At 41.2% G+C, this 17,090-nt stretch overlaps 1 protein-coding gene across 4 annotated transcripts in view; it reads left to right on the forward strand.

Annotated features, from left to right (window-relative positions):
* The window catches only part of PMS1 (PMS1 homolog 1, mismatch repair system component), a 276,036-nt gene that overhangs the window by 213 nt on the left and 258,733 nt on the right, over positions 1-17,090 (forward strand). The window lies entirely within an intron of this gene.

Raw genomic sequence — 17,090 nt, forward strand, 5'->3', positions numbered from 1 at the left:
TTTCAACACGGTACTGTATATTCTAATAGACGTGACACGGTGAACAGATGTGTGATAATAACTTGAAACATAGTCTTTGTGGATAGTTAAGAAATCCGACGTATTTAAATATTTCTCGTGTGATTTCAAGGACCTTATTTAAAAAAAATTATGGTTTGGTGTAAAACAAATTAGCATTTTTGTTTTGCACTTAGTTTCTACTTTTAAGGGGATGTACTAAAAGGATGATCACACAAATGGATGAAAGGGATGATTGCATGCAGTTCACCTCCATAACACTGGTTGGCAGATGTTTACAAACTACAATAAACGTACAGCCATTAAATATAGATAAGAATGAACTAAAAACTTTGTAAATAGGACTCCTAAATGAAATATAATATCCATATAATTTACAGCATGAAGTACAGTATCCCATATATAGTGTGTGTGTGGACCATACATGCTTCAATAATGGAATATAGCTATCCTGTGTTTATATAACACTCCTTATGATGTAATATTCTTTTTTTTTTTATTTTTTATTTACGGGGTTGATGGCATTTTAAGCATAGATCTGTACACTGAGGAGTGTTTTCTCTGTTTCCAGAGGTAAGATGGCTTTTTTTTTTATTAAGAGTATGATTGCATTTCAAGTGTGTGTGTGTGTGTGTGTAAAATATATATACATACCGTATATACTCGTGTATAAGCCGAGTTTTTCAGCATACTTTTGTATGCTGAAAAAGGGCACTCGGCTTATACACGGGTGAACTTACCTGGTGTCCGGTCCCTCGGCTTCAACTTCTGCATATGCGTTCCAACACAGGAAGTTCGGCATTTGGAACGCAAACTTGCGTTCCAAATGCCGAACTTCCTGTTGTTGGAACGCATATGCGTTCCACTGCCGGGTAAGTGAAACGCGCTCTCTCTCTCTCTCTCAAGACTGTGCGGAGAAATTGTTTGACCTGGTGGATAGTTTTGCTAAAAGCAACAAACGAAAAGTAGCAGTGTGGCCTTTGCAGATAATTTTACTCGTTCTGTGGCCAGAAATTATTCAGGACATTTCTAAGGAAGTTGTAGACGAAAACAAGGTGAGAATGTCCATTTCTACACAAACTCCAGTTAATAATCTCACCTATACGGAGATTAACATATTGTGTAGTACAGTTGAACAAGAATAAATGATCACAAAATAGCATTGAACATGGGCTGTATAATTGTTACCAAATTATAGATATACATAATATGGCAGTCAGATATTGATAAATAATGTGAGGGATTTAGTTTCATGGTAAGATGGCGTTTTAGTCTCTCTCTCTCTCTCTCTCTCTCTCTCTCTCTCTCTCTCTCTCTCTCTCTCTCTCTCTCTCTCTCTCTCTCTCTCTCTCTCTCTCTCTCTCTCTCTCCTAATGAACAAACAAACAATACAGCCACCATGTTCATACATTTATATCCCTAAATGTATATCCCTACCCCTTTATTTAGGTTAGGTTGTACCCAATGCCAATGATTTTATAATCATTTATGAATGTTCCTTGTCATCTACTGTTATTTATGGTTTAGCTAAAAATGATTTTATAGATTGAACCTATCATTTTTATTTAGGTTTTTAAATTAGCGCTCTTTTCCACCCTAGGCTTATACTCGAGTCAATAAGTTTTCCCAGTTTTATGTAGTAAAATTAGGTGCCTCGGCTTATATTCGGGTCGACTTATACTCGAGTATATACGGTACATACAAAACGCAAGTCACTGGCACTCAAATTCAACTCGTTTGTATAATCTATATCAAGAAGAGTCTATATAAAAATATATATATTGTGATCCAAAGGAAAAATTAGTCCTTTTACAATTGTTTTTCTAAAGCCCTTCCTTATATTAAGGTGGCTGTTCTTTTTTGTTTCCCTTGTTTTTTTCAACCAGTAAAATAAATCTGAAATAAAATAAGAAAGAAAAAGGTGCATCCAACAGCAACATTTCCATTCCTTATGATCTTTATCCAATAAAACACACGCACCACAGAGATACTCAAAATAAACTTATCTGTATATTCTAATAATGCTCCACTGTGTCTTCTATATCTCTGCTACTTATGCCGATGGATAAATCCAACAGATAAACAAAATACACAACAGTGTAATATTGCTTTTTTTTTTTAACACAACACCATGGGCTAGATTTACTAAGCTGCGGGTTTGAAAAAGTGGGGATGTTGCCTATAGCAACCAATCAGATTCTAGCTTTCATTTATTTAGTACATTCTACAAAATGACAGCTAGAATATGATTGGTTGCTATAGGCAACATCCCCACTTTTTCAAAGCCGCAGCTTAGTAAATCTAGCCCCATGTGCTTAAACCACACACATATAGTGGATAAATACCAGAAAAAGTCCTTTTTGTAGTATGTTTCCATGAACCATCTGTGTAATCAACATTATCATCATCATTTATTTACAGTCATGGCCAAAAGTTTTGAGAATGACGCAAGTATTGGTTTTCACAAAGTTTGGTGTTTCAGTGTTTTAGACCTTTTTTGTCAGATGTTGCTATGGTATACTGAAGTAAAATTACAAGCATTTCATAAGTGTCAAAGGATTTTATTGACAATTACATTAAGTTTATGCAAAGAGTCGATATTTGCAGTGTTGACCCTTCTTTTTGAAGGCCTCTGCAATTCGCCCTGGCATGCTGTCAATCAACTTCTGGGCCACATACTGACTGATGGCCGCCCATTCTTGCCTAATCGATGCTTGGAGTTTGTCAGAATTTGTGGTTTTTTGTTTGTCCATCCACCTCTTGAGGATTGACCACAAGTTCTCAATGGGATTAAGGTCTGGGGATTCTCCTGGCCATGGACCCAAACTTTTGATGTTTTGCTCCCTGACCAATTAGTTATCACTTTTGCCTTATGGCAAGGTGCTCCATTATGTTGGAAAAGGCATTGTTCATCACCAAACTGTTCTTGGATGGTTGGGAGACTTAGCTCTTGCATGTTTTGGTACCATTCTTTATTCATGGCTGTGTTGTTAGGCAAAATTGTGAGTGAGCCCACTCCCTTGGCTGAGAAGCAACCCCACACATGAATGGTCTCAGGATACTTTACTGTTGGCATGACACAGGACTGATGGTAGCGCTCACCTTTCCTTCTGCAGATAAGTGTTTTTCCAGGAAGCCCCAAACAATCCCCAAAAGGGGATTCATCAAAGAAAATGACTTTACCCCAGTCCTCAGCAGTCCAATCCCTGTACCTTTTGCAGAATAGTTCCTGTCCCTGATGTTTTTCCTGGAGAGAAGTGGCTTCTTTGCTGGCCTTCTTGACACCAGGCCATCCTCCAAAAGTCTTCATCTCACTATGCATGCAGATGCACTCACAACTGCCTGCTGCCATTCCTGAGCAAGCTCTGTTCTGGTTGTGCCCCGAATCTGCAGCTGAATCAACTTTAGGAGACAATTCTGGCGCTTGCTGGACATCTTGGATGCCCTGAAGCCTTTTTCACAACTACTGAACCTCTCTCCTTGAAGTTCTTGATGATCCGATAAATGGTTGACTTTGGTGTAATCTTACTAGCAGCAATATCCATGCCTGTGAAGCCTTTTTTGTGCAAAGCAATGATGACTGCACGTATTTCCTTGCAGGTAACCAGGGTTAACAGCGCAAGAACAATGATTTAGTACCACCCTCCTTTTAAAGTTCCAGTCTGTTATTCTAACTCAATCTGCATGAGAGTGATCTCCAGCCTTCTCCTTGTCAACACTCACCTGTGTTAACGAGAGAACCACTGACCTGATGTCATTTGGTCCTATTGTGGCAGGTCTGAAATTCAGTGTAAATATTGTTTTTTTGATAAAGTTCATTGTCATGGCAAAAAGGGACTAATTGCAATTCATCTGATCACTCTTCTTGACATTCTGGAGTATATGCAAATTGCCATCATAAAAACCGAAGCAGCAGACTTTGTGAAAAATATTTGTAATTCTCAAAGCTTTTGGCCATGACTGTTTATAGTGCCAGCAAATTCCGAAATGCTTTATAATTTTTAACACCACCAAAGTTTTATGAAAAATCACTCAACTATTCACCACTGATTAAAGTATACATTTCTTAAATATCAACATTTAAATACAAGTGCATATCTCCTCATAATCAGAGCCACTTTTTAGTTGCAGAAACTCTGTACTTGTGTACTTTACGGACTCCTTTCAGAGAGAACCCAATGAATGTTTTGTTGTCCTCGGGAGACCCGCCCTTCCATATCACTGTATCAATCAAAGGGTTTAGAAACAACAAATGTTTTGTCGTCCTCGTCCCAAACCATTCAGCATTCTACTCTCCTCCCCATTATTAGAGACCGGATCAGACCTGGCACTGCAATCATATTGGATTGTTGGCGAGCTTATGCGGTTATTGGTAACAGTGGTTTCCAGCATCTAAGCGTGAATCACACCTTGAACTTTGTGGATCCCGAAACGCTAGCAATTACACAGAAGATTGAAAGGATGTGGGGATCTACTAAGTGGGTAAACAAAAAAAGAAGAGGGACGAACAGGAATTTCCTCGAGTCGTACATGGCCGTGTTTATGTGGAGGACTAGCCTAAATAACCGTGATTCTTGTGAAGTGATTTTAGAAGATATTTTCAGTTTTTGCCTGAAAAAAACAACCAAAGAATATGAAGTAGCAGCGGACGTCACTGAAAGTTCTATATAATAAGGTAATGAGTCTGTAAAGTTCACAAGTTCCCAGAAATCTTATTTGGTAAATTTCGTTACATATATTGGTGATTTTCATTAAAAATATGTAAGGAACAACATAGTTGATACTCTTAAAAACATTTTTTCATATCAATATCTAAAAATATTGGATGTACATCAAATATAATTGCAAAAAACACTTATCTGATCCCAGACGTAACAGGCAAAACTCTGGAAAAGCATGAATACTTTACATAGCTCTAATAATCTTTACACTTCCTTTTCAGATAGAGGGATGAGGTTAGAAATTAATTTGCGTTTTGTCCCTTGTTTCAGATTTCCTCAGGGGGTCAATATATGTCCCGTTTATGAGGTGCTTTTTTATAAAATCTAGAAAATAATTGAGTAATCATTAAACCTTGGTCAGCGGCTCATTGGACGCATTTGTGCATGTGCGAAGCCTTGTTTTCAATCGGGAAATGAGGAAATTACATTGAAGCTCTTTTCTGCTTCATTTCACTTATTGCCCATGCGTTCGCTGGCAGTTGGCTACATAATGCAGATATATACCTTTCTCCCACATAGAGGAGAAGTAAAAAAACTTACTACTACATCTGTCCTAATCTGCATAGCGCACAAAGGAAAAACTATAACAATTCAATAAAAAAACATCACCTTTATACATTAACACTACATCATTTATTGCTGTCTTGATTTAAAAAAAAAAAACTTTACTGTTCTAGTTTCTTTTTTAGCATATAAATAATAGTGACTGTAGCCATCTTTAGATGCCAGTAAAAAATAACCTATTAGACATTGTGGGCATTTTTAAGAAAGGCAAATTTCTTATATGTATGCAGTGTTCACCACAGACAATTTTGTTAGCCAGGTGGCTTTAAGAAGTAGTCAGGTGGGGGGCAGCTTTAATACTTTGCAATAATATTGAAGGCTATTGCCCACACCTACCTGAACTGGCCAGACTGGTGGTTATTGGTCGAACACAATGCTGGCTGTAGTGCTCACATAGTGCCTGTTCTAATACTCATCTCACTTCTCTCCTTTGCCTCTAAATTACTTGAGAGGGTAGTCTGCAACTGTCTCACTAGGCACCTTTCTGATAACTCCCTTCAAGATCCTCTCCAATCCGGCTTCCGACTCTACTGGCCAAAGTTACGAACAACCTTCTCTCGGTTAAATCTAAGGGTCGCTTCTCCCTGCTTGTGGCTGGATCATGTAGAAATAATTTATTGTAGAAATGTATTTCAATTAGTGGTGCAGGCACCAATGTATAGAAGTGCAAATACACTTATTGTGTTACATTGGGATGTGTTTTGTATGGAAGTGTCATTATTAGGGTTTGTATCTGTGACCGGATGGACCGCCTATGCCACCCTGTCTGTTGTTGCTGGGAACTGACTGGGCTCACTTTTGCCACTGTTCTCTTTCATAATCCCAAATACGCCCTCTAACCGCAGTAGGAAATGCTTCCACCACTGGACTCCCTACTGGCATCCAGTACTGGGTTTCTTCTGGGTATCTGACGCTGCTAGTGTACCCCGTCACTGGTGTTCCTGGGCTGGTACTTCTGACCTCTTCCTATGGATCAGGGTTACTGTGGATGGATTTCCCCTGTCCTATCACACTGGCCAGACCTGCAGGGTAGCGGGCAGAGCGGTGGTATCGGAAAGCTGGGTCCAAACCTCAGAACAGCCGGGAATGGATTAGAGTTGGGTCTAATCTGTAGGTCACAGGGATAGAGAAGTTTCCAAGCAGGTATTTGAAGCAAGTGATGTTTATTTGCTCACCCTGGTTGAAGGTACCAGTGAGCAGGTCAGGTGAAACAAGAACAATTTTCAATGCAAAACAGTTCTTTTTTGTATACAGTTTTGGACACACAACTGTAAAAGGTGATGCAATATGTTTACCCAAACATGGATTTACATGCAATGCAAAGCTAACAATATTTACACTTACATGTGATATGTTAAAACTTCCTGTGATTTCCTGCATCTTGTTTTAGACACAGAGGAAATCTAACATCAAGTGTAATTAAACCGTCCTGTGCCTTCAGGTGTGTTTGGACATCACACATCAAAATGTCTAACATGAGAGGAACATGGGTCCTTTCTTCAGACAGTTGCAGAATACACATTTCCTCCACCTGAGAATTCCCAAAGAAAAGTTACAAAAACCAAAACAAGTTATTTTCGTACACCAGAATGCATAAAATACTTCCTCCAAAAAATGCTTATTGTATCAGATATATACCTCAGAAATAATGCATTTCCTCTAGCAAAGCTGAAACCAAACGAATTTTATCCCCTGGTCTCGGATAAAGATATTTTCTTTAACATAATACACACAATATAAAAAGTAAGTACATTTGCAATTATATAAATAAGCGCCCTGTACTTTAAATAAATTTATACCATAAGTATAAATTAATCCAGTATAATCGCTGTCTTTAGGCAAAGATCAGCAACAGCTAAAACCCAGTGTAGAACTCCACCATACAAAGAGGTCTGTATTAATAGGAAATCGTAAGACCTCAGTTCAAAAGTGAAATATGGTTTGCAAGTTTTATTTAATAAAAAAAAAAAAGCATCTATCCTCCGTTGGCAAAAGCAAAGCAGCTAGAAAGACCCCACAACTTTACTGTAGCGATCAACACAGTCTAAAAATGCCTCCTTCCAGCCAAGCCTGGGGCCTGAGACATGGGGATAAATTTATTAAGCTGCGGGTTTGAAAAAGTGGGGATGTTGCCTATAGCAACCAATCGGACTCTATTTATCATTTATTTAGTACAGTCTACAAAATGACAGCTAGAATCTGGTTGCTATAGGCAACATCTTCACTTTTTCAAATCCACAGTTTGATAATTTTACCCCATGGTGTGTGAATGAGTCTATTTGATTGTTCTAAGGATAATTCACATTCGAATTGTTAATCTTTTTTGGCATACTTGTGTTTTTTGGAAGATTCTTATCGCTTAGATCAAATGAATTAGTGCCAGAAAACATTATAACGGATGTGTCCTTTGTGGGTAATTTAGTACCAAGTGTGAACATTGACTCAGGTGCCGGCTCTGTTTTATATGTGTAATCTTCTTTGCATGGATTTTTGCAATCTAATTTTCCTACAATGTGCCTTCGTCTTGCTTGTTGGCTAGATGGGCAGTAGCAAAATGTGTCTTGACTCATCATAATCGGCTATTTATATAATGCCACTAATTCCGGAACACTGTACAGAGAACTCGCTCAGATCAGTTCCTGCCCTATTGGAGCTTACTGTCTACATGCCTAAACATACAGAGAAGGAGAATAAGGTCAATTTTAATAGCAGCTAACATGGGAGAACATATAAACTTCGGACAGATAAGGCCATGGTTGGGAATAAGGTCAATTTTAATAGCAGCTAACATGGGAGAACATATAAACTTCGGACAGATAAGGCCATGGTTGGGAATAAGGTCAATTTTAATAGCAGCTAACATGGGAGAACATATAAACTTCGGACAGATAAGGCCATGGTTGGGAATTAAAGGGCCGGCACTGGGTGTGCTGGGTGTAGATGAATTGCCAGTGTCCTGTTAAACTTACGTAGTTGGATTGCTCTGTATGTAGCAGTGTTATTACCCGGAACTATGGTGGATTGTCATTCGAGACAGGAGCTGCTGTTGCCCATTCAGCAGATGGTTATGACAGAAAAAGAGTACAGATCTGAAAGTAATCGTGTACACGTGAATCGGCACACTGATTGGAACTTCAGTTGTTCGTAAAATCATTAGCGATAAAAAATTGGTCGAAAGTTTTTGCACTGTGTACATAGTCTTAAACCACATATACTTGCAAAAACTCTTTCTGCACACTGATTGTGATATCTGTTTGGGATATTAGTCCATGTGTGGCTATGGGTGTTCTACAGTGTAATCTATATAGGAGCAACGCAGTCTCTGCAAGGATTTGTGGTTTATTTACATTCATTACAGGCTGACTGCCTTATCTGATTAGGAAGATGATTACTTATTGTGACTGGATCACTGATAAATAACTTATATTTGGCTGGATCATATAGGAATAATTTATTGTAGAAATGTATCGTGTTACATTGGGATATGTTTTGTATGCAAGTGTCATTGTTTAGGTTCGTATCTTTGCTAGATGAAGTCTGTTTGCTGATAGCAGGAAATGTTATGCAAGTCTTTATTTGAAGTGACAAAAACCTGCTTAGCCTGTATACCCAGCAGGGGGCCGCTGTTTGGCGTTACTGGACCTCAGATGATGCAAGCATCAAGTTTTGGCAAATAACAGAGAAGTGTAAATATTGTTAGCTTTGCATTGCATGTAAATCCATGTTTGGGTAAACAAATTGTATCCTGATTCTAAAAATAGCCTGTGAGGCTGTGTTCAAATCGGTATAAAAAGCCCTGTCTTGTATTGAAAATTGTTCTTTCTTGCTTCACCTGACCTGCTCCTGGTACTTTCAACCAGTGTGAGCAAATCACTTGCTTCAAAGATCTGCTTGGAAACTTTTCTATTCCTGTGGCCTACAGATTAGACCCAAAATCTAATCTGTTCCCAGCTGTTACTGAGGTTTGGACCTAGATTTTCCGGTATTCCTGACCTTATCCTATGGATCAGGGTTGCTGTGGATGGATGCCCCCTGGACTATCACACTGGCCAGAGCTGCTGAGAACCATTCTGCCTGCTACTCAGCAGCTCTGGCCAGTGTTATAGGCTGGGGGGGATCCATCCACAGCAACCCTGATTCATAGGACAAGGTCAGGAATACACCAGTAACTGGGTACATTAGCAGCTTCGGCTACCCAGAAACCCGGTACTGGATGCCGGTAAGGAGTCCAGTGGTGGCAGCATTTGCAGGCTCCTCCTGCTGCAACAGGAGGGGCGTATTCGGAATAAAGAAAGGTAACAGTGGCAAAGTGAGCCCAGCTGGGTCCCAGCAACAACAGACAGGGTGGCATAGGCAGTCCATCTTGTCACACTTATTTTTCAGTCTGTGTGTATGAAATAAACGCAGAAGTCCCTTAGTTCAGTGGATCCCAAAATTTCTCAGTTCGCGGCACCTCTAGAGTCTCCATAATTTTTTCATGCCACCCCTAAGCCAAAATAATTACCAAGTAGTCCCCCCACCTTGCTTACCACTGACCCTTGCCAGAGCATACCTGTAAGATCCGTGAGGTGCCACAGTGCTCTTTTTGGGAACCACTGGCTTGGTGTACTTTTGCAACATTTTAACCCCTGATGTATCTATCACAACCTGGTGCACACTTAACATTCACCATTCTTATCTTTGTAAAATATAATATAAGCTACTAAAGGAGATTTTTTTTTTTCTTACCCTATATTACTTATTTATTATTAACAATATTATTATTTATGAGGTGCATCACTTTCCGTAGCGCTGGATACAGAAGCAAGTAACAAATAGATTAGATATACACATAAGTACCACAGATAAGTGTGAGTAATGCTATGGGGTCTCAGAGAGAGTGCAGCAAAAGACATAACAGGACGTATGAGGGAGTCAGACATTAGACAGATATGGGACAATAGGTAAAGAGGACCCTGTTCGCAAGAACTTGAATTCTAGAGGGAGGGGTGGTGGGATTTAGTAGGAGAAAATGGAGATGGTGGGCAAGAAAGAGGTGAGGAGTTGATGAATAAGATGGTCAGAGGTGGTAGGATATGCAAGCTTGAAAAAGGGAGTTTTGAGTGAGCGTTTGAAGGAATGAAGGCTGGTAGAGAGTCGAGTGAGGCGCGGTAGGAAGCTCCAAAGAATGAGGGCAGCACGGCAGAAATCTTGGAGGAGGACATGGGATGTAGTAATGAGAGGTGAATTGAGGCGAAGGCCAGAGGCAAAGCGGAGTGCCGGGTCGGTGTCACGGTTGTCTTGGCCGGCCTGTGGATCCCCAGACTCTGCTGGATATGACAAGAATCACTCACGGGCACGGAGTCTAACTGGTAGGTGGTATTCACCAGGAACCCCCTCAAGGGAGTATGGTCTTGGCGCCACCTATCCCGCAGGTCGCGGCCCCGTGGGAGAGTCTACAGCAGAGGTATGGAGGAGCCAGGAGATAATGGCATACAGACACTGACACCAGGAGGTAAGTCAGGAGAACCAATGGAGTCACTGGAACAGCAGTAGCTCATAGGCAGCGGAGAGAGAACCAAGACTGACACAATATAGTAACTCAGGAGGTAGTAGTAGAGATACTGGAACAGCAGTGGTACAATGCTGGCCACGGAGAGGAGAGCAGGCTGACAATGGAAGCAGGTCATGGAGGAAGCAGGAGCCAGATTCTACTGCTGCAGGAAGTGAGCTTGAACAACAGGCGCCAAACAGGTGAACACAGGTAGTTTAAATAACGCTCCATGATTCTGCAGCCAATGAGGGAAGAGAGGAGGTTTCAAAGGAGGACTGCGGTTCTGCACAGGCGCAGGTCCGACCGCAAGGTGGTGCCCGTAGAGGAACTGATGGCACGATATGCCGGTATCAACGTCTGCTAAAGGAAGATACAGACGCTGGTACCCGTATGCGGGGCCGGAGCATGACCGTGGGTATGTATTTCGTGACAAGGTCAGAGATTTAAGGGGGAGAAGTGTTGGTAAGTGCTTGTAAGTGAGAGTAAGAAGCTTTAATTGAATTCTGAAACAGATAGGGAGCCATTGAAGGGATTTATGCAGTGGAGTAGTTGAGGGGAGGGAGCGACAGGCGAGGAAGAGGAGCCTAGCCGCAGCATTCTGTATGGATTGAAGGTCAGTAAGGGAGAGACAGGAAGGCCAGTGAGATAGAGGTTGCAATAGTCGAGACAAGAAATGAGTGAATGGACTAGGATTTTGATTGCTTCTTGAGAGAGAAAGGGACAGATTTTCATGATGTTACAGAGGAGAAAGTGGCAGGATTTGGTGAGGGACTGGATATGAGGTAAAGCTGAGGAGAAAGTCAAGGGTGACTCCAAGGCATCAGGCTTTGGTGACAGGTGAGAGCGTTATGTTGTCAACCAAGAAGAGATATTGGGAGTTATAGCAACATTGGCATGAGGAAAGATGATGAGCTCAGATTTGGCGTTAAGTCTGAGAAAGAGTGCTGTGACATCCAGGTAGTTACAGCCGGGAGACGGCTACATACTTGGGTTAGGAAGGCGGGAGTGAGGTCAGGGGATGAAAAATAGATTTGCGTGTCAGCATAGAGTTGGATTGATAGGCCAAATGAATGCATAAGTTCACCGAGAAAGGTGGTGTAGAGAGAGAAGAGGACCAAGGACAGAGCCTTGGGGTACTACAATAGAAAGAGGGTGTCACTCACCGGACTGTGAGTGCTACTCCTCGTGTGTTTAGGAACCGTGGCCGTCCGCCATCCTGAGGGTCTGCGCATGTGCAGCCCTTTCAAGCCTTCAGTATCTGTTGCTTTTCATTAATTGGCTGATCAGGCAACACTCCCTATTTAAAGCACCTGAGGTCAATACCTCGTGGCCTGTTCTTGGAGTCTCATTCCCATGAGCCTCTGAAGGTGTTCCTGTGTTTCCTCGTGTATTCAGCTCCTGCTGATTCCTGTTATTTCATTGTGGTTTCCAGACCACTTCGACTCTCCTGTGTTCATCGTGTCTACAACAGCTGATTCCTATCCGCTGCCTCCGTTTTTTCTACAGAGTTCCTACTCACTTCAACTCTCCTGTGTTCATCGTGTCTGCAACAGCTGATTCCTATCCGCTGCCTCCATTGCTTCTACAGAGTTCCAGCTCATCTCAACTCTCCTGTGTTCATCGGGTCAGCGCTCCGCTGCTACCATCTCTGCTACTGGAGTTCAGACCGCCTCAACTCTCCCGTGTTCTTCATGTTCCAGCTCCTTTACTACTGCTTCCAGAGTATTGCCTTGTTCATGCTGATTTACCTGCCGTGCGCTGCACCAACTTGATTACCGCTTCCACCTTCCAGTGGTCTCTCCTCCTGCCGGCCTTCAGCCGTTCAGGTATCCCTGCACATCTCGCTGACAGCCTGCTCTCCTGAACCGCGGTATGCATACTTCTCACTGACTTTGTTCCTGTATTGCATATCTTGCTGGATTGAGTTGTGTTCTCCTCCGGAGTCCTTTATCCACTGAGACTGTCGCTACCATTGACTGTGTTTCCTATTTGCCTGGATTGTTATTGTGACTTTGTATACTTTAGCAGTGCTGCTCTGTTATCATTGTATTGTGATATCATTGTGGGATCAAGTCCTGTGTGCCCGTGTATATTCAGCATAGCATTCATCTCCTCGTGCTCTCCTCACATATATATTTCAGTGGTACAACTTGCTATATGCAGACCATTGATTCCTGTTCCCTGTGTCACCAGTTTCCAGTATCCTCTCACATAGCAGTGGTACAACTTGCTATCCGCAGACCACTGACTACCCCGTTATCTACCTCCACCTGGATTCCATTCCTTCACCTAGACAGCGGTACAACTTGCTATACGCAGACCGCTGACTTTCACTGCCTCCTCGTTACCTCTGGACATTCCTCCTCACTATAGCAGTGGTACAACTTGCTATACGCAGACCACTGACTACCCTCACGTTTCCTTGTCCATCTAGTTCCTCGTGTACAGTTATACTCATTACCAATGCTGCTAGTCATAGACTTTTCCTGGACATTCTCTCACCATCTGCTGTTCCTCCGGTTCCGTTGTCACCCTGCTACCAGAGTAATATAGGTGGTAATAGATACTCATCTATTACCACCTATATTACTCTGGTAAGTTACCATCTGGTGATTTCCTGGGCAAAGACTCCTAGTGCCCGTGACAGAGGGGGAGAAAGAGACTGAGGGGGAGATGCTAAAAGAGCGACCAGAGATGTAGGAGGCATACCAGGAAAGAGAGCTGGTTTGCTTAGACCTAGGGAGTGAAGGTGGTGAGAGAAGAGGATGATCAACGGTGTCAAAATCAGCAGAGAGGTCAGAGTACAAGAAGGTAGAAGTAACCATTGCACTTGGCTAAAAACAAGTCGTTTTTTACTTTTGTAATGGCAGTTTCAGTTGAGAGATGGAGGTCAGACTGGACAGGGTCAAGAATTGAAGACCAGTCATTTGAGAATTTTAGAAGCAAAGGGAAGCCGAGATCTGGGGCAGTAATTAGGAAAGGAGAATTTCTCAAGAATAGGAAAGATGAGAGCATGCTTGAAGGCTGAGGGGAATATACCAGTGGGGAGAGAGGTTAAAGAGGTATTATACATTTAAAAGGTAATATAATGTAATCAGCAATAGACCCATCTTGGCAAATATTACCAATGAAAATAGGAACAGGACCAAGTATAGAGAGACAGTAGCAGTGTCACGTATTTCACTAGGAATATCACTGACTGGTGTTTGTGCTACTAACCTGAGAGGCGCGGAGTCTAACACACCACCGGTGTTCACCAGGGACCCCCGCAAGGAGGTTTGGGCTTTGCTGCGTGTGATGTGCAGGTCGCGGTTCTCTCAGGAAGTCACCAGTGCAGCGAATGAAGGGTAGTCAGACAGGCCAAGTCGAAACCAGAGAAGCGAGGTACCACGAAGAGAAGACAAGAGTAGTCAGGGACAGGGCCATCTTAACAACATTATGGGCCCCCGGGCAAAGCAGTGCACCGGGGCCCCTAGATATAGATATATAGATGTATACAGATATAGATATAGCTATATAGAGATAGAGATTGTCGAAGTCGTATAATTGGATGAACGAAAGTATATTGGTTGATATTGTTTAATTGTCGATTGCACTCAGTATGCCACGATCGCACAGTAAAATACGCACGTACACACTCACATTACAACTTTTAGTTATTTATATAATTCATATTCATATTGGTTCTGTTTCACAGTAATTTATGAGCAGATAGTAGTATTTAGTTTATTATTCGTTTATATAATAAGATTATATGTACACTTCAGTGTTATCTAAGGTTTAGGTTATAGGAAAGGTGTCATGTCTAGTATCATATTAAACCCCTTTTCACCAGCAGCTGCCCGGTGCATTCGGCGAAGAGATCGCACATTGCATACTGTAGTTATTGATGTTAGGGAATAAACCTTTAATATGATACTGACCATTAAATGCTAATAGACTAATTGTAACTGGAGAGTCAGTCGGGAAGAACAGAGCTCATCCCCTGGAGAGATGACCCCCACCTTTGGCTTCCTTAGATTGAACCAGCCTATGACCTGTTTACCCTGGACCCATGTGAAGTCTGGACCTATAGAAGCAAGCCACGTCATCTCTATTGCTCACTCTGTAACACTGACTGTATATATAATCATAGCTGCACCCCCACTAGCCTCAGCCTACTCTGAACACAGTATTCAAGGGTGAATTACTGTCCACTGGTGCCCGTGGTTAGCGCAGCGGTATGTATGTATCTTTTGGTATTGGCTGTACTGTACTGTATCATAATATATTAATGTATTGAACTGTTAAACTTTTTACATCTGCTAAAATAAATCACTTTGTGCGTTAGAAACACAATACAATCGCCTATGCAATGCTTTTTTGAAAACGATAGAATTACTTTAATAAGATAGATAGATGTACTTGTGTAGGTTTTTTTTGCAGGCTTTTTTCTTTTGCAGGATTATTCTCATTAAGAGCCGTGCCTATGGGGCCCCCTTGCCCGTGGGCCCCCCGGGCAGCTGCCCATCGTGCCCAATGGAAAAGATGGCCCTGGTCAAGGACGGTCCCAAGGTCAATAGCAGTGGGGGCAGCGAAGTACAAGAGAGATCCGGGAGAGAGGTCAAAACAAGCCAAGGAGTCAATTCACAGGAGATCAGGAACAGTATAACAGCGATAATGCTGGAGCTGGATAGAACCAATACTCTGGCACTAGAGTCAGAGGCTGCTTTATGTACCCTAAGGTGCCTCCTGATTGGGTTAGGGAGATTTTGGCGGTTTAGACATGCTGGCTGCAGACAGATGAGCAGAGATAGAGTTCTGCTAGGCAGCAGGACGTGGATTGCGGAGAGAAGTTGTCCGTCTCCGGCGCCTGTGGAGAGTGCGGAGACGGCACCTGACAAGCAGGAGTTGAGCGAAGAGGACTGTGGTGAGATACAGAGGGAGAGAGAAGGGGGGGGGGTACCTGGGATGAAGATAGCGGCTCATGGAGAGAGAGTACAGGCAAAGGAAAATGAGAAAGAAGTGACACTATGAGCCCCCAGGTTCCTGATCATTGGTGGTTTTATTCTATTGAATATTAACTTGTTTAATATATTTATAATCAATTGTATTTTATATTTTTATTTTGAGGTTTTTTTTGTGTCATTTTTTTTATTCTGTTTTTTAACTTTTATTTTTATATTTGTTATCCTCTCCCTTATCCCTTCGTTTTATTTTAATTTTGATAAAATCCAAGAAATAAGTGTTCCCAAAAAACTATAAGGTTTATTTTAAACTTTTATTTTTTTCACCAAAGAAAGTGAGACACAATAAAATCAATACTTTTTATTCATATACAATAGTTTTTCCAAGAACCACTTTGCAGTAGTAGTAGTAATCCAGTTTCAATTATTTTCATATAAAAGGAGTGGTCCAGTAGTTGGTAATTATCTTTTAAAGATCACACAGGGTATTACGCATCCAATGAATACTGACAATGCTTCTTTCTACCTCAAATAAATATAGGATGTGAGCAGATGGTTGCACATGAATAGACATGGAGCAAATAAACAGCAAAGTGCCCGAAAAAACTTGACATGATTAAGAAGTAAATAATAATGTGAGGTATATAGAATGTTCCACACAGGGCTTGGTAGATATTCTTTGCATCTAGGAGACTGCCCAAAAATTTAGGCTCCAGAAATGTTTTTCAAAACTTTAGATTACAGCTATAAAGAAATAAATCACATGCCTCCACTGAAAATCGGGGTGTGCTGATTTAAATCAACTTGATTTTAATCACGATTTAAATCGTGACTTAAATCTCATGAATATTTTTTTTTTATTTTTTTTTAAATCATTGATTTAAGTTATCATTAAAAAAAATCTAGGGTTTTAACAAGCTTTTAATTGCAATTAGCATACTGTGTAATATTGACCATAGTCCTTTGACCTTTGATTAGCTGCTCTACTAATAAAAGGTCTGTATGGCTATTGCTTGCCGACCTAATTTAATTATGACTCTGCTGAAGAAAAGTTAGAAGCTCTTAAGTTTGTCAAAGAAAACTATTCACATTCAAATACCCTTCTACCAACACTAGTCAATTACCAAGCAAAAGCAACCCTGTTTAATGACCTCTTGTTTGACCACAATGTTGTATCAACAGTGGAACCAATAGATATGTGAAAAATACACATTGGTTTAGAGACTAGCTGGTAATGAAAATATTATGGTAGCAGTAGAACAATTGCTAACAGCTGCAACAGCATCAGCTTCAGTAGAAAGAATATTT

This window comes from Mixophyes fleayi, chromosome 7 (genome assembly GCF_038048845.1).
Source record: "Mixophyes fleayi isolate aMixFle1 chromosome 7, aMixFle1.hap1, whole genome shotgun sequence".
Lineage (NCBI taxonomy): Eukaryota > Metazoa > Chordata > Amphibia > Anura > Limnodynastidae > Mixophyes > Mixophyes fleayi.